Consider the following 20,121-nt stretch of genomic DNA (forward strand, 5'->3'; position numbering starts at 1 on the left):
CCTTTGGGGTATGTAGCCCACACTGACCTCTGTAACTGACTGTCTCATCGAGGTACAATTGATCAAATTAGGGAAGGACATCAGTAGCAGAAGCTGTCAGGGCCTCACCCATACCTCTTGCCCTTACCACTTCACCATGTACTACCAACAGCCAACAGTTTTAGAGTGTTTTTGCCGGGGGCTTTCTCCAAAGCCGACGGCCCCTTTCCTTAGGTGCACAGCAAGCCAGAGGACTGGGGGATTATCACCCTAACAGCCTTCAACCAATGAGTGAGGGCAGTTGATATACAGTTGGAAAAATCTGAGGTATATGTTCTTCTGGGGACTTTGGACTTTCCCTAGTGCATTAATCGCCAGTTACTCACAAAGAGAGCTGGCTTGCCCTTCGTTGGATGCCTTTTCTTCCCTGTTCTGCTTGCCCCTGTCCCTACCAGTATTTTCTGCACTGCCCCCAAATATCATATTTGCACTAAAATCCTTGCCTCATCGTCTGCTTCTATAAGAAGCCAAACTAAGTCCATACCTGAACCAATCTGGTCAATCAGATTCTCTCTCTTGGGATTTTGCAATGCGAGCAATACATTTTACCTGGAATGGTCTCTTAAATGAGGCTATAAAAATGTTTCCTGATTTCCTGATTTATGTGGGTCAGTCCTGCCCTAGAGTTCTATTATTCACTTCTCTATTTATGAAATAAATATCTTTCTGGTTTTATTCAACCATAAGCTTGGGTTTGGTTACTTTGAACCAAAATATCTTACTGTTTTGTCATTGTTTTCATTTACACAGGCATCATATTTGAAAATGGGATAAGCCCTCCATCAGGTCCTTCATACTTAGGTAGGGACCCAAAATAAACTGAACTGCCAAAGGTTTCAATTTCAACATTGTTACTTCACTGTTCAAGTATCCAAATAATATCTAAAAAAATTAAGAGTATGCACTTTTTGAGCTCCTAAACCTGCTCATATTTCTTTTTATTTCTAGAAAACCTTCCACAGTAGGCATTCAAGAAAAACCTATTGAATAAATGAATGAAATTAAATGTTTAGAATCATTGTTGTTATCATTATTGACAATCGGAATTTATTTTGATCCTATTCTTATACATCCTTTCCTAAAAGATTTAAAGTAGCTTCTAAAGGTAAAGGCAATTAATACTCTTTTGCTTTTTCATTGATATCTACTTCTCGTCTCTGGAGTTAAGTCAGCTTCCATTTATCTGTTTGCTTTCCTCTCACTCCTGGTGTTGCTGTTTCCTTCGCCTGCTGCCCTCACTTGAACCCCTGCTCCCATGATCACACTCTGTGTTCGACTCCCTTGCCTGACAAGCAGGTTTGAACTCACTCACAGTTCTGACTTTGTTTGCAGTGTCTCCTCCGGGGCACTGCTTCTCATTTTCCCCATGTATGGCCACATAAAGAGGAAACACCCCTTGAAATGTACTTTCGATCTCTTCGCCCCTACCTCTCACCTGCCCACCCCCCCTCCGGAGAAGGAAGGAGTTAGATAAGCATCCCGATCAGTGCCAGGGATGTAGTCACTCCACTGAATTGAAGGCTTTAGAATGATTGTTCAAATGGCATCACTTTCACCATGGAAATCAATGTAGGAGTATTACCACTTGAGTTACAAAATCTGTTTCACATATTTTTTGAGTTATACCTGTATCATTTGCCTGCTCCAAAGTATCTTACAGCATTTTAAGAACTGTGGTTTTGGTATATTAGCAACAAACCCAGGGAAGATTTTAATTTTATTCCATAATATTCTACTATGGATATTGACTTAGATACATTTATTATAAAATTCTCCTAGCATACAATTAGTGAGATATCTACCCAGAGAGCTTGCAGTTTATGCTATTTTCAATCAACACCCTAAACCTGCAATTTCTTTTTATCTCACCATATCATTGGTTCCCACAGGGGACAGTGAAAGACAGGGAAAAAAAAGAGGGAGATTAAACTTGCAGGAGGAATGATTTCCAAAACATATTCTAGCACTTGGCTCTCTGTTGAAAGTGTATGGCGTAGGGGTTATGGATGTATCTAAATGGCCCAGTGCTATACTCCACCTGACTCTAACTTTATCCTGTAATGACTTTCTTTCCACAGTGTACCTCCATCCCCACTTACTACAAACCTAACCTCAACTCTCAGTTCAAAAGTTCCCATGTGTACAAAGACTTCAGTGACTCCCCCTCCACCATACCGTTCCAAAGCGGCGCATGCCAGGATTTCTAGGCACTTACTAATAATTTATACTTCTATATCATTCATGTTGGCACAGTTCTAAGCATATTATGCCAATGCTAAGCAGCTTAGACTTGATCCAACAGGTAACAGGGGAAACAAAAGCGCTTTGGTAGAGGGAATGTGAAGATGAATTATATTTGTATATCTAATGCCAGGAAGTGGTCTCTTCTTTCCTATACTTCCACAGTACTTTGTACCTTTTATGTGATTTATCATACAATACCTTGTAATATAATTAAAACTGGATTTATATTAAATATCTTTAGGATTGTAAACTTCTAACGAGCAACAAACTTGACTGCTGGGTCTTTAGCCCCTCTGTAATGCACAGGACAGAGTGTACTTTATACATAAATGTGTTCAGTAAATGCTTTTCGGATTGAACTGAATAGAGCAGCCTCTATGCCTACACTTGTATCAGGGCTCTTCCAGCAACCTCCCATCCCTCCTTGTCTTAGCAGGCTGAGCACAGGCACACAATATTAATGAAAGGCATGTTCTATATTGGAAGTAGGTTAAGCAAAATTTTCTGGATAATGGGGCATCTGACAGTGTTAATCCAACCTCCCAGACTACCTCACATGAACATGGCCTCCTCTCATCTAATCACTAGCTTCCCAAAAGACTGAGTCATGGTCATGCCCTGTCAAATAAGAAATGAACAAAAAGATGAAAAATGTAATTTTTCAAGATCTTCTGTTGAGTAACTTTTTAGATCTATAAGAAAAATATCAGATGTACTTGAGCCAGAACATACATCAACACACACACACACACACACACACACACACACACACACTCTGCCTTGCTGTTAGCTGAATAAAATATGAAATTACTTGGTCATAATTAATTTTTAAACTGTTTAAAAGACTCACTCCTTATCCTTCTATTGAAAAGTGGACAACATTTGGAAACATAAAAAATAATTCATAGATATAAGGTATTCAGTCTCCCACATCCCTCTATTTGAAGATAAGGCTGTTTTTTTTTTATAGTAGTCAGGAGAACCTCTCTGGAGAAATTATACCTTTTCTACCTCACTAGTGAAATACATGTATTCTAGTATATCAAGCATAACCTTCTCTTGATGATTTGTTTCTGAGCTTGTGACCCAGATGACAGCATTCATTCATAAAGTAACCTAATCGCTCCTTAAAAGGACCTTAACAAATATTCCCACAACATGCTTAGTTCAGTTCAACAGACATTTAATGAAGTGCAATGCTCCTTCTGTAGGGGCCTTGAGCATCACTTAACTTACTATTATTGACACATCCATCATAGGATGCAAGAACATTGTGGAGATGAATAGTTGAATAATACTATTTATAGAAGGCTGCAGATGCCATAAAATAGTAGTGTAATTTTAGCCTTCGCAGGTGAAAAGTAAACTTGTATGATGGAGTAACTGATTGGATTTTTTCTCTGTGGTTTTCATCCTAAGTGCTTTTCCATCTATAATAGACCAGGTGACTCTGCTATCCTCAATCACAGCACTTTGTACTTTTCTTCTATCACAGTAGTAATTTTACACTTATTTGAAATTTTCATGGGTACAGTAACCATCACATTTCTTTTTTCCTCATGAGCATATGCCAAGAATTCAGCATGGGGTAATTTTCAAAAGAGTTAGCAACTGGCCTGGCACTGGCACTTAACAATTAGAATGGATGCATCCTGAGTCACCACATGACTTGTTGTGCACCAGCTTTAAATTGGCTTGGTACCTGGCACTGGGTAGAGGAATAATCGTTAAATAAATAGATGCATGGATGAATTAACTAACAAACTAGATCAGACCCAAGTTTCATCCAGTTTTAAACCATTCAGTACTTCAATATTTTCATTCTATTCAATCAGTAAATCATTTTATTGAATCCCTATAAAATAGGTACTCTTACTTGTTTAGGATAATTAGTGGGGAAGGGAAAAGGCGAAAAAAGAAAGTTAAACAGAAATAATTCATGCCCTCAAGGGGCTTATAGTCTAGTGTGGGAGATAAGATACCTCCATAAACAATGACAGAGCAAAGTAGAATAAAAAGTAATGGTGGTTTACTTTTGAGAACAACTGAGAGTCAAAAAAGGTCTGCTGAATACAAATGTCCACATGACCCCCTCTGTATAAAACATGGGATTTGGATTCCAGTAGACCTGGGTTTGAATCTCTATTCCACCATTCTCCAGTTGGGTAGGTAACCTTGGAAACTTCACTAAACCATTTTCAGTCTTTAGTCTTGTCATCTTTAAAAGAGCAGTGATAGTGTAAGTATGTGTGAGATTTAAATATGTTACTATGATACAATTGACCCTTGAACAATGTGGTGTTAAGGGCACCAGTCCCTCTCACAGTTAAAAATCTGTGTATAACTTTCGACCCCCCCAAAATTTAAGTTATCCCTCAGTATCTGCAAAGAATTCATTCAGGACTCCCTGCAGATACCAAAATATACACCCCCTCAAGTCTCCATATAAAATGGCATAGGGCAATACATGAGGTTAGCTTTCTGCATCGACGGACTCCTAATCACATTTTAAAAACAGTAAAAGAATTTTCTGAAAAACATCTGTGTGTATAAGTAAACCCATTCAGGTCAAGACTGTGTTGTTTAAAAGTCTACTATATATTTAGCACAATGCTTGGTGTATAGTAGATGCTTATTAGAGATTAAGCTTTTCTGAATATGTAAATTCAATGTATCTTATGTGGAAATACTGGAATTATGGTGGTCAGAAAAGTATATTACTTAAGGGAAGAAGAAAGTATTAGCTTTTAAGAAATCATATTAGGTTGGGCAAAAGCTTAGAAGTTAGATCCAGAGACAGCTAGCTAATCCACAACTGATTTAGCATGGCTTGGAGCATATTACCAAATGTACAAAAACCTCTAATTTCTTTATCTGTACATTGGAGCTATATACAACACCTAGGATTTAGATGAAAGAAGATGCTTATCCCACAGTAAATGGCCAAAATATGATTTCAAACATGGGAATAGATAGAGATAAAAGGTCCTGAATAGAGATAAAAAGTTCTCCCTTTCGATTTTAAAAATGAAATCTAGATTGATGAGATTCTTGCCTGACCTAGAACATACTTTCTACCAACATTTTTTTTTATGAAGCTACGTGATAAGATAATTGATTCCACAGGGAAATGAGATGAATAAAATGCTCACTAGAGGCTCTCCATACAGAAAAGTTCGAACGGAAAAGGGAGGTTTGGAGAAGTTAAAAGCATTATTTGCACAAGTGTTATTTGTATCCTGGTCCCCAAATTAGGCAGCTTAACCTCTTACATGATGGGACTATGGGATCTGAAGAAAGGCTTCCTCCAATTGACCTGTGGTAGGTACATGTGACTGTGAGTCCCTCTCCCCTGAGACTTCCCCTAAAACCCTGGTTCTTCTATGACAGGCCATCTACTACACTTACCAGCAGCAACCAAATGCAGGGCAGACCTGTGCCTGCATTGAAAAGAGGGAGTTTCCCTGGCTGGTGTGGCTCAGTTGCTTGGAGCGTCATCCCATAAAATGAAGGGTTGTAGGTTCAATTTCCTGTCAGGGCACATGCCTAGGTTGTGGGGTCGGGCCCCATTCAAGGTGCGTGCTAGAGGCAGCTGACTGATGTTTCTCTCCCTCTCTGCCCCTTTCTCTAAGCATGTCTTCAGGTGAGAACAAACAAAACAAAAACAAAAACAAAAAAAAGAGAGCAAGCTAGGGTGACGAAATGAGCACAGTAAGAAGAAGGACTTATTTAAAGTCTGAAGTCCTGCCACTTCTCAGCAATGTTACCTTGGTCAAATTAACCCACCTTTTCAACCCTCCTTTACTACATCTGTGAAATGAGAATTTAGATGTGTCCCAGCCTAACAACTTTCAATGCACATGTATTTATAAAATATGAATGAAGTTATGCACAAAGGAAAAGCCCACCAACAGGCAAGTGCTGCCCTACTTCAAGATACCACTATCGCTCACTTGCGGCTCCAGTCAGTCCACAGTATCCACAGGGGATAGAATGCAGGGCCCTGGGGGACACCAAAACCCAAAAGGACGCTCAAGTCCCTGGTGTGAAATGGCATAGTATTTGCATATTTCCTATGCACATCCTTCCATATACTTTAAATCATCTCTAGATTACTTCTAATACCTAATGCAATGAAAATGCTGTAAAATTGTTATACTCTATTGTTTAGGTAATATTGACAAGAGCAACTATCAAAGCCCTATTTATACAGTATATATCAAAAACCATGTAACATTAAAAATAACATTTTTGACCTGTGGTTGGTTGAATCTATGGATATAGGTAGGGAAAGCTGACTATATTTTAGTCTGAGTCAACATGTTATTTCATAGCTTATAGTTATTTGCTGGGTTTTGCTAATTTTAAGATCTTTTCAAAACATTGTTAATCCCACCATGAAACAGCTTAACTTGACATGGCCCATTAAATGTGAAAGCAGTAGTAAAGTTTATTTTTTGTAAATATGTATGTCTGGTTACTTGTATGATGTCACTTCAGACTTAAAGTAAATGGAATTTTGAAATAGTCTAACCTACTTGACAATAGAGAATCTTTAAAGTAGTAGTAATTGCCTGACCTGCCTAACAGGTCTGCGCAACAAATAATAGTAGAAATGCTTGGTAAACTAAAAAATATAATACAAATATTATTCATCGCTGTATGTATTCCATGCAAAACAGTGCTAGACAAATTCATTGTTATAGAGGAAGTAAGAGCAGCCAGAGACAAAAATTAGACACATCTATAGAGCCTACAATAGATAATAAATAAAGAGAACTTTTTGGGAGGAAAAAAACTTTTCACAGAAATATTAGAAATGAGATGAGTCCATTTAAAATACCCGCAGGGTCTATGGGAGGAGCTTTTCCTCTTCTGCTTGTCTGAACTTCTGACTGCTGGCCTATGAGACTGTCGCATCTGATAACTGAGGGCTCTCCTCATGGTTTTCAGTGATTAATTACCAAATCTGCCTGGTTGTTTGGTCTGCTGTTTTAAATGATTTGATACTACTTGCATGGAGGTACATGTTTTTAGGTATGCAGTCCTATGACTGTCTATAAACTCCTAAAGTGATGTAACCACTGCTATAGTTGATCAAGATAGAGAACATTTTTCTCATCCTCAAAGTTTCTGTCAAGTCTCTTTGTGATCTATCCCCTGTGTCAACCTCCAGCTCTTGGGCAACCACTGGGACAGCTATGATTTCTGTCCCTGAAGTTTTTCCTTTTCCATGACGTCACAGTAATGCAATCACATAATATGTGGTCTCTTTAAGTCTGCCTCCTTTCAGTTAGTAAAGTGCATTTGAAACTCATCCACGTTGTCGTGTGCTCCACTAGTTCATTCACTGATACTGCAGAGAAATGTTCCATTGTGTGGATATAGCACCATTTTTCTATTATTTAGCTGATGGATATTTGGATTGTTTCATTTTTGATGATTATAAATAAAACTACTCAAAATACTTGGATATAAATGTTTGTATAGAGATAAATGTTTCATTTCTTTGCATGAATGCTTTAAGAATATAAGTACTATGTTTTATGGTAAGTTTATGCTTAATTTTATAAAATACTGCCAAGCCATTTTTCAGGGTGGCTATACCAATTTTGTTCCTATCAACAATGTTTGCACATTCTGATTATTTCACATTCTCGTCAATATTTTATACTGTCACTTGTTATTGTTTTTTTGAGTCATTCTAATAGGTATGTGGTGGCATTTCCTGTGCTTTTAATTTTCTTTTACATTTTACCCCAAAATATTTCAAATTTTGAGATGATTGTCTATAGTTTCTATGTCTGAACTTAGTAACAAGTAATATCACTGTTACAAAAATTGTGAATGGATTTCGTAAGTTTCTTCTTCCAGGTATATACATCTTAGTTCCCACCAGAATGATCTAATTTTATGCTCAGCTTCCCTTATGCCATTATAGTTTTTGCCCACTAGATGGCAGCTGCTCAACTGTTTGGAACTGCTATTTGGCCAGAAAGGAAATTGTATAATAAAAGGATGAAGAGTCAAGCTATGAATTGTGAAGTACTTTACTCCATGATTGTGAAATAAATTATAAAAAGACAACACTTCATTGACTGCCAAGTTAGAGCTCATCATAACCTAATGTGTATGCTTTCTAAATCATTTCAATCTAAGTTTGGAACTACCAAATGGGGAGGGAACATAGCATATAAAAATACAAAACAAGGTGTCTTTTGAACATAAATCAGTGAAATGTGGTAGCAAACATCATTCAGGAACCTTCAGCTAATTTTAGACAGCATGTACTTTTCAAGTATATCTTTTGAAAGTCAGATATTTATAAATTTTAATATACTGCACTGACATGTTTTCTAGAATAGCTATAAGTAAACTGAGAACACATTTTTTTTGCAGGTTTGTTACTTTTATTTTAGCACCATAGAGGACACTTCTCTGAGTTCATTTCATTCATTAATCAAATGTTCACTAAGTCCCTGTCATGCCCCAAGCTTTGTGTTAGGTATTAGGAACACTAAGAGGAAAAAGACCTAATCCATGGTGATCATGATGATGAGGATGACGAAGACGATAATGATATCAATTGCGCTTTAAGTACCAGGAGTTATTCTAAGACATTTATCAACATTATTCTATTTAACCCTTCTTGTCATAGGCATATGGGATATTATTGTTCCTATCTTACAGATATGAAGACTGAGGCTCTGTGCCAACTTGCATAACTATGGTTGAGATAAAAATAATTTCAAGACATATTTAGATTAAGAATGTGCTGGATATGTCATTGGAGAGTAAGTCTTGGCAATGATGTGGCATGAAGGCAAACCAGTTATTTTTATACCCTCAGTATTGAGTAGCATTCGGCAGCTGAGAGCTTTCAGGCCTACCCTCGCAAATTCTGTGGTGATCACCAAGCCCAGATGACAGAGGGGAGAGACTAAGCCCACAGCGGGATGGAGGACAGACCAAAGAAGCAAGGGACAGACCAGAAATATCAGCGAGAGTCAAGACAGGGCCGCGTCATCAAGCCTTATCCACGCCAAAAGGAGGTGCTGGAATGTCACAAACCACATTCTCCAGTTGTGGGTATCAGCATGATTCCCAGAACCAGGACAAGGAGTACTCCCAGGGACATCAGCAAAGCCTCAGAGGTCATAAACACATGAGGTCTTGTTGCTCACTCCCATTCCCATGAGAACATGTCAACTTTTCCCCGCCTTCAGATACCATCCTCAAGATGATTGAGAGGGTAAGATAAAAGCTTTTGAGAGGAGAGAAATATAACTTGATTTAATATTTATTCCAAATAATATTGTTTAAATGCATCAGCATACACATTTAAATTCTTAATCTTTTGGTAGTCAAGGATGACTTTGAGGATCTGTTCAAAGTTACAGACACACACTATCAATACCTTCCCCATGCCCCCATCTCCAGTGCGCACGCGCGTTCACGCACACGCACACAGAGTTTAGAGAATAAAGGAGGCTCAGTCATCAACTCTGAGAACCCATGAATCCCTGGCTAAGAAATCCTAGTGGTGGGAATGGCACTACACTTGAGTTCTGATTCAGCCATGTGTCAGCCATGTGACCTTGGATAAATAAACTCTTCTCTCTGAATGCCAGGATCCTCACTGTGTTTGCTGAATGGCTATGACATGAAGAGATAGGGTAGAAATGACTATATAATTTTTTAAATTGTAGCTTCTATACAATCTTTAACACAAAGTTCTGTAATGCATGAATCTACTTACAGTCCTATGTGGTCCTCATAGTTAATCCCTATCTTTCATCAACAGCTTCTAATTGCCCCCGTAAGAGACCCCCCGTTTTTCCTCCATCCCACGAGCATCAGCATCCCTTTGGAGCAGTCATCAGGCTCACATATGAAGAGCTGCAGTAGCATTCTCTGCTATCTTGCTGCTTCAACCCTTATTTCTCCTCATGCATGAAGCGCACTATTCTCAACCCACTGCTTCTTCCTATAATTCTCCTGCTTAAAACTCTACTAACTAAGGGTCTCAATTGCATAAGAAATCTAAAACTTGATGCTCAAAGTCTTTTTTTTAATCAGTCGGTCTTACCTTGCTTAATCAATCTTACTTTCTCATCTCCAGTCGGCTAAATCTTCTTAGAGAAAGATTTCATAGGAGAAAAAATAGTGATGATTGTAATGCTCGGCTCAGTGACTTACTAACTATTTCATCTTGGGCAAAGCACTCATTCTACCAGGGCCTTAAGTTTTTTCAACTTATTTTTTTCTTTTTTATTGAATTTATTGGCGGTGATGTGGGTTAATAAAATTGTATAGGTTTCAGGTGTACAGTTCTATAATACATCATCTGTATATTGTATTATATGTTCACCGCCCCAAGTCAAATATCCTTCCATCAATATTTATCCCCTTCCCCATTCTCAATTCTTAAATGAAGTAGCTGGGCTAGACATTTTCAAGATCCTTTTCAGATCTGATATTCTATGACTCAATGACACTGTGCCCTTACATGCCATACTCATTCCACTGTAAATCTTTGTTCCCACAGTGCTCTCCTTCTGCCAGAGAAAACATTTTCTGTTCTCCAAGGTTCAACTTAGGCATTCCTCACCCATGAAATCTCCCCAGTTCCTGGGCCTTTGAGAAGGATTTTATACTTTGAGTTCTCATGGCATCTAAATGCCATGTTAATCAATAAAATTATCTTACAATGATATAATGCTTTAGCTCTAATAGGTTTACACACATATTATTTCACTAAATGTTCTTAAAAGCCTGATAAAGTAATTACCATTCCTACTCAAACTCAGAGGAGCTAAGTGACCAGCTTAAAAGTCCTGAGCGCTAAAGCAAATGACCTAAGGTCAGAATTGAAATCTAGTTTTTATTTTAACATTTTCTCTCCAGCCTTGGCCCAGTTGGCTCAGTTAGTGGACATTGTCCCACAAACCGAAAGGTCACAGGTTTGATTTCTAGTCAGGGCACATGCCTAGGTTGCCAGTTTGCTTCCCGCTCAGAGCATACATGAGAAAGGAAACCTAACGATGTGTCTTTCTCACATCAATGTCTCTCTTCCTTTCTTAATTCCTCTCTTCCTCTCTCTCTAAAATCACTAAGCATGTCCTTGAATAAGGATAAAAAATTTTTCCTTCATACATATTCAACATGTCAAGTAATAATCTGTATGTTTCACATATACAATGTGATTTAATCCAATATACTTATATCAAGTCCCCACTTTGAACAATCTGTTTAGGTACAAGCAATGGCTATAGGGGGTGAAGACCAAGTGAAGTTTTCTACCATAGACTCTTATAATCCTTTTGCATCCTCGTAACTCTCAACTAAGCACATATTAAATATCATAGAGTATACAAACTAAGAACACACGCCATGAGCCAAATACCTAGGTCTTTGTTCCTTTTTCTCTCTTTTCCTCTTTCTTCCTTTCTTTCCTTCCTTCCTCCCTCCCTCCCTTCCTCTCTTTCTCTTTCTCTCTCTCTCTCTGTTAGGAAAAAATCTAAAACTATTAAAAGAGAGAATATTATTACACACCTCCAAATGCATCCAGAGCCTGCTGCCATAATGGTCAACTCATAAACAATCTTACTTCATCAACACTCATAACCACTCCCTCAGATTCTTTTGAAGCATTATCAAGCATTGCTTTACTTTATCTGTAAACATTTTGGTAAGAAAATCTCAATACAGGACTTCTTTTTTCTTAATATAACTCTATAACAACAAAAATCCCTTAATATCATCAAATAACTAATCAAGATTCAAATTTTCCTGTTTGTTTTTTTTTTTAAATCTTGTTCAAATCAGAATTAGAAACAAGTCCATACATGGGTTGCATGTGTCTTTAGTCTCTCAATGGGCAGAATCTCTCCTTCCACCCTTTGCTCCACTCTCTGCTAAATTTATTTGTTGGGGGGAAAAAAAGATGTTTACCCTGTAGAGCCTTCTACAGTCTGGATTTTCTTGATTGTATTGTCTTATGCTGTTGTCCCTTGTAACATCTGTGAAGTAGACGTTAGATCTAGAGACTTGACCATACTCAAGCTCTTATTTTGGGCAAAACCACTTTGTCAGTAGTGAGGTATATTTCCATCAGAAGTCACATCATGACTGACTTTCATCATGTTGTAGTCATTGACAAATATTTTCCAGGTCTGTTTAGTTTAAATGATTATAGTCTATCATTCTTTCCTAATTTATTAGGCAGAATGCTGCAATAAAAGGACATTTCCTTTCAACTATTTGCTTACCTTAAATTTCAGTTTGTAGAGAACCAACAGGATAAGTACTGAATTCCTTTTCTTTATTTATGAGTTTTTAATAAAATAATAGATTCCTTAGCATCCTGCAAAGCTGATAATGAGGTTATTTTTAAATAATATCATTCTGGAATTATGGATTTAAACATTGTTGTGTTTTAATTCATTACATTACTATCCTTATCATTGCTCCAATTGCCTTATTTTTGCCCATGGAAGCCCCTTCAGCGGGCTTCTGACTCCATTTAACAAGACACTACATTTCTTGATACATAGTTTACTAGCTTTCTGATATAAGACATTCCAAGCTCATATTAGTATTCTGTACTAGACCTAAACCAGCTTTTTTTCTTACAAAATCAGGGGTTTTTCCAAAGAAGTCCTGGCTCCTTTTTCTGGAACATGGTATTTAGAAACCACACTGGAGGCAGCAAGGTTGTTCATAGCTACTCAGTTGTCATTCCTCCCAGCCCTTTAAAACAGAATGAACTAGGGAGTATTCTTTTCTTAAAGATAAAATACATCATGACTCATTCTAAATATACAATTCAAATTTTACTTAACCTTATCAATCTGGGTTATAACCTGTTTTCTTACCCCAATTCTGCCAGTTACCCAGGGTACAAGTGATATAAAGTGTAACTACTCTAAACACTGAATTCTGTACTTGAAAAATGAGAATAATAAAACCAGCTTTACATGGAAGAGCAAAAAAAATATGATATTTTGTTTCTCCCAACCACAGAGAAAATACTGTAAACACCATACACCTGCGGCATATATGGAGCTCACCTTATAAATCAAAACAGGAGATTCCATAAGTTACCAATTAAATGGTAGAAGGATCTCGAAATTACAGGATGATTGGTGATTTTATCACAGGCTCCTAAGGTAGAAGACCAAGTTCCCTTATTCTATTCTGTCTTCTTCCTAGTCACAGAAACACTGTCTCCCCAAATAGAATACCAACTCCATTTTCAGGCCCTCTTCCTGTGGGATCTGAATGAAGCGCCACTGGGCCACAGACTAGCCCCTCTGAAGCCGTCCTCCCCTTGAGCTGGGCTGCTTCAACCAAATAGTCCCATTGCAGCAGCAATAAAGCAGAGTTGCAAAAAAATCCTCAAACTAACCTAGCAGCCACAGAGTTAGCCAGCATTATAAATCTCTCTGGGACACCACCCTCCTAGGTTCAGAGAAAGAAAAGCTCTCCTCTTTGATCAGACTTTCCCTTAATCAGGGCTCAGGGTGGGGAAAAGTCTCTGAAGTAAGTCTTGGCAATGCTCTGGCTTTTGAAGAGTAATGGTTTTGGTGGGGAAGAAATGTTTTTAAAATCCAGATCTCTTAACTAGAAACCCAAACCAATCTAATGAGAGTGGCTGAGCACTGGGATATTCATTAATGAGGCCCAGGGAAGCAACGCAGAAGTGATTTTTGCTCTGGGTGCCATCAGGCTGCCTTGAATATTGCCCACACTCACTGGTGCCCAGGAGCCCAGGAGCAGAGCCATGCCCACTGCGCAGACCAACTCTCTGCAAGCCTCTCTGCTGAGTTTTCCTTTGAGGGGGCAGGGCTCTTCCACTTCCCGTTGTTGCTGCATTAGCCTCCACTATTCTCTTTTCCTCTCCTCACTCCCTTATCTGAAGTGCTCGAGATTTCCATGGTTTGATATTTTTTTTAAACTTGTGTCCTACTCTAGCCAAGTCCAATTATTTGTTCTATACCTCAGAACCTTTGCACATGCTATTCCTTCTGCATAAATGGCCTTCCCTTCTCTAAAAATATCCTTCCTTATAAATTTTCATAGCTTTTCTACTGTTTCTCTAGACCTCTCTCTCTACTCCATCTCTACCTATGAGGACAAAATGCTCATTCTTCTGTTCCACTTCTTTACCTTTTACATACTTCTATCATCCCACTCAGTATGGCAATTATGCACCTATATGTAGGTTTCCTCTCTAATAGTCTGAGCTTCATGAATTTGCATTATAAAGTTGTACACCTGCTATTTATATAATGTTGTTAAGCAACGTTACCCCAATACATTTAATTTAAAAAAGAAAATGTGCTAATTTATTTCTTCTGTCCCCAATTCCTATCTGAGCTCCTGATACATCATAGGGCTTTCATGAATATTTGAGGGCTTCTTGCTAGTGAGAAATAATATTACAGAACATCCAGTAAACAAAGTAGAGGTATATTCAAAGCTCTGTGGGAATATAAAGAAGGGAGAAACAAGATCTGAGACACAAAACACAGCTGAATAACTTCTAGATCTCTGGCTAGTTGGTAAAGATAAAAAAAGAAAAAAGGCTACCAATAAGTGGGATCTTTCTCTATCACACTTCTCACTTTTTCTGCTGAGAGATTCAGAGAGCAAACACCATTGCATCCGACATACAATCTATGACCAGCATCCAGCACATTACTTGAAACGCAGTGGTAGTCAAAAACTGTTTACTAGTGCAGCCACTGTGGAGAGTAGTATGGAGATATCTCAAAAAATTAAAAATGGATCTAACTAGCAATCCCACTTCTAGTAATATATCTGAAGGAACCCAAAACACTAATTCAAAAGAACATAAGCACCCCTATGTTCATTGCAGTGTTATTTACAATTGCCAAGATATAGAAGCAGCCCAAGTGTCTATGAGTAGATGAGTGGATAGAATAACTATGGGACATTTACACAATGGAATACTATTTGGCCATAAAAAAGAAGGAAATTTTACCCTTAGCGACAGCATGGATGGATCTGTAGAACATTATACTAAGTGAAATAAGCCAGTCAGAGAAGACAAACACCATATGATTTCATTCATATATGGAATCTAATGAACTAACTGAACTAACAAGGAAAACTGGGACAGACTCATAGATGGAGAGCAGAAGACAACCGTTAGGGGGCAGTCTAGGGGGTTGAAGAACTGAGGAAAAAGGACTCACGGACGTGGATAGCAGCGTGGGGATTGTGGGGGGAAAGGGGGTATAAGGGGACCAAATGGTAATGGAAAAAATACAATAAAGATTCAATTTAAAAACAACCTATTTACTGAATAAATGTGTGCAACAAGTAAGTTATGTAGCACTTTCAGAAATGTCTCTTGTCATTATGACCCTATAGTACTAATCAGGTCATAGTATATATGCATATGACCTTTACTTTTCTCCAAACTCACTCTCATATCTTCTAATGCATTTTTTCTCTTTTGTTTGTATTACTTCTATTAGTATGCCATTAGATAATTAGTTCTAAGGTTTTATCACACATATAAAATGTTTCTCTCCACTGTATGTGTGTGTATGTATATATATATATATATATATATTTTCAAGGTAAATACAGATGTACAAATATATGTGCTATATGTTAAGTGATATAAGTATAACATGATTATGTGCCTCTGTATCACCCTCACTACTGTGGAAGCTCCATTAGAACTGAAAGACTGTCATTGTTTCTCTCAACAGTTTTGCTCTCCAATCATCCAGCAGAGTCCCAGAGGTACCATTATTCCATAATCACATGGTTTGAACCAAATAAACATACCAAAGTTCTCAGATGGGAGCCACCTGGGTTTTCTCACATCGAAACCCTTCCCCAGCCTTATTACTGACAGGCCTCAGGTTGATGCAGGGCAGCTCCATTTTGCTCATTGAGAAGAGGGTTAAAGATCATGCTATCACATGGAGTTTTCTAAATGCAAAATAAACTCGGCCCCATGGCTTCTCTACAGAATCACCCAGGAGATTATGCACAAGAATGAAACAAAAAGGCACACATGAAATAATTTTGGTACAACACTTTTCAAATCAATTCTCTATGCCCTTGTTTCTGAACTCTCGTATAAGGTGCAGGCCTAGAAAGCATGGTGATTGTTGGACAGAGATGTTCTGACACTCACTTGCTTTTCTTGGAGTTTCTGACAAGACCACTGATAAATATTCATCTTTGGGTTTCACCCGATCGCCAGGCTGTCATATGGTGTCTGCAGTGCTCTCTTTCCACTCAAAGTTATACAAAACACTCAAAAACCTCCACTGAGTTCCATCTACTGTTCTTCAAAGGCTATTAAAGCGCATTAGGGTAAGGGGGTGATAAAGCATTTTACGGTGACGCTTATTTTCAGTCTCCTATCAATGTCTCAGATCCAGAGGAGAAATATTTTTAGACTCTTCTACTTTGGAAAAATGTGCCACAAAGTGTTAAATCCAAAGGTTTCCAGGAAACATTCAAGTGATAGACTGTTTGTTTTTTTCCTGCCCATGATTCTTGCTTCTCTGTCCTGTACCCATCCAGTAACAATAATAAATAATATCCCCAAAACATGGTTTAACTGAACCTTGGATAATAATAGTACTGCTTTCCATTTACATTGTGTTTTATAAAAAGCTCTTTCACACATTTTGCCTAAATTGCAAAGTACCTCTATAGGATAAATCAGGCATAAAATAGAGAGCCAATTAATACCACACCACCTAGTCTGATGAGTTAAATGCATTACTGTTGCCAGAGAAACAGGTTTTATACTACATTGGGTAGAGACTGGGTAGTTTTACAAAGCTGTACATACAAAGTTGAAAAAGAGACTAAGAACCAGTCAGTCCATAGCAACATAAAAAATAGCTATAGTTATTTTAGAAGGGAAACACAGCTGGTTCAACATTTTCTCTTTCTCACCACTATTTATTTACATTCACTATAAATATAGAATTATAGGTATGTGTATTCATTTTAGTTTTAAAATACACAGAAAATTTTAAAGATGGTGTTTCAAAATGCAATGTTCAGAGACCCTGAATCTATACAATAAATTAGCTAGTTACACAACTTAAGGGTGCGCAGCCAGAAATTACTTATTGCAATTAAAAGGATTTAAAGTATAATTTAACAAAGCACTACCCTATACTTGACAATTTTTAAAGTGACAAGTGAGACAGGATAAAGATGCTGCAGCTAAAAAGGACAGCCAAGGCCACATAACTGGCAAGTAAGTGGAAGGTCTCGATCTAGAACCCATCTCTTCTGACTCACACGCTAACATTTTTCCACCACTTCTGATGCGATGTAACACACTATTATACTAGGTGTTCAAAAAACATTTTGTGAACTATTTGTTTAATGTATGGGTTCAGTCACTGTTTTCTAGCTGATATGACTGTACTGAGTCAAGAAGGAAGTTACATTTTAAAAATAGATTTTAACAGTTTTATACACAGAATATATTAAAAGTTTTTTTTCATAACATACAAAAATATTCTAACCATATTGATGTCTAAAAATGCCACATTTAGAGAAGATGAGAAAACTCATAAAACAGGAAAGTCCCTATTGGTCATATATGACTTCCCAGGAATATTATTGCCACCACATGGGGGTGTAGTGTTCTTAAAATGCACTTTGCAGAAATTCAGAGCAGCTCAGAAGAGCAAGCTTGGGGTGGAGTGCAGAGAGCTGAATTTTACTGGCAAAGGCAAAGCAGTTTGTCTCTTTTGCGTTGAGCATGAAGCCCTGTGATAAGAGTGAAGTCCAAATTCATCCTCGGAGGGTCTCCAGTATGAAATTATCTTTGCGATAATAACATGCCTACATTGTTCCATCTCACAAAATACGTCATACTGTGTGTGGGTTACCTGGGGTGGGGCAACGGTTCCACTGAGGCAGCCATATTAATACGTGCCATGCTGCATTCCCCACTCCCGGAAGGTGGTTAGAAAGAGGCTTAATTAAGCAACAGTTGCTTTTGTTGCTGGAATTTCTATGAGATAATTGGCCATGATGGGGGCTGTGTCCCTACGCTGGGGGCAAATCATGGAAGCCAAGGTCAAGTATCTCATATTGATGCCCATAATGAGAAATGCTATTATGATCATCATAAGACATAGCTATAATATACATAAAGTCTTAAATGGCCAAACCTTTTAACTACATTACAGTGATTACAGACCCAATATAGTTTAATTAAAGTAAAAAACACCATATTGGACACCCGCAATGATCAGAAAGTTTCCTAATTGTGGATGAATTTGGTAATGAGAACACACCAAAAGAATTCCCCACATAGTTCATTACATCTGCATACACAGATTTTCTGCTTCTGCATCTATAGAGGACACATTTCTAAAATCTGGCCAGTATGAACAATTACTTCTTATGTTTGTCATTTTAGATGCATCATTAACTCTTTCCATCACTAAGGTTTGGGGATGAAGGAGCATACTGTAATTTTAGTAGAAAAAGCATAAGCTGTGAAATCAGGCAGATTCAAGTTTGAATCTCAGGAACCCCAGGTTTACTAATACTAGCTGTGCAACTTAGCGGTGCATAATAGCTTGTAGGGTCCACAAAGGAAATAAAAGGTAATTCAGATGGCATTCTGAAGATAATTTAAGAAGGGAGGGAGTTATGGGCAGGCTTAAGGGAGTAAACAAGGAATAATGAGGCACTCAGGACTCAAAAGCAGGAGCAAGAAGGCTTTATACTACCTCCAGGGCTTAGGGCTAAGGGAAAAACAGAGAAGTTGAGTCTGCTGAGGGGTGGGGCCTTTGCAAGAACTACATGATGCCATGATTGGCAAGAACTACAATCATGGGGGAACAACTGCAACTATACACCCTAGTCTTTTTTTCCTCTGGCCTTCTGATCTCCTGTAAGGGCCACCCTTTGTCCAAGTCTAACCAGAAAAAAAGCCAATAAGGAAGCCCTAGATGGGGTAGGCACTAGTGGAGAGGAAAACAGGTCATTGTTTTGGGTAGGAAAGATGCACACAGAGAAAAGCAGCTTGTTTTGGGTCTTTCTGTCCTTGTTTACATAGAGAGTTGAACAAACAAAGCCTTGATGAATAGAATTGTTGTAAAGATTTAGTAAAATATACCTAAGGTGCATAATGCAGTGCACATCACACAGCAGACACTCAAATAGTAAATAGTAGCTAGCTCATTGTGAAGGTGAGTGTATATTCTCTAAGAAAATTCAGCTACCATCCAACAAGGTTAACCCTCAAGAACTTATCTTGTTTCTTTTTCACAGAAAGTTGTTTTGTTTTTTTCTTTATAAAATAGGGAGATCCTGAACAGAGAGATAAAAACACTAATTCTATGTGTCATATGCTTACTTTAGCCTGATACAAGGGAGATATATATATATATATATATATATATATATATAAACATATATATACATAAATAAAAATATATAAATATATATGTAAACAGTTAGTTATACATTCCTAATCAGCACGATCCTGCCCAGAGAGCAAGCACATCAGTAGGCAATGATATAAACTCAGGGTTCTAAGCATTTTGCACCTTATGCTTCACCATTAACCTACGACACATCTGAAATGAAAAATAATTCTAACAGAATGCACAAATTTCCTTTTTGAGGATATGTATACGCCTTCAGTCTTTACATTTAAAATCATTCGTAAGCATCAAATGCACCGAAGTTTGGTAGAGGGCTATTGCTCTTGCAGAGCATCCACGTTACACAGGGCTTCCCCAAGCACGTAAAGCAGACCCCACCACCCCAGGCACTCTCAGCCACAGGTTCTCTAATTTT

Source organism: Pteronotus mesoamericanus, unplaced genomic scaffold, assembly GCF_021234165.1.
Source record: "Pteronotus mesoamericanus isolate MK-2021 breed Mesoamerican mustached bat unplaced genomic scaffold, CSHL_Meso_final contig_33, whole genome shotgun sequence".
NCBI lineage: Eukaryota > Metazoa > Chordata > Mammalia > Chiroptera > Mormoopidae > Pteronotus > Pteronotus mesoamericanus.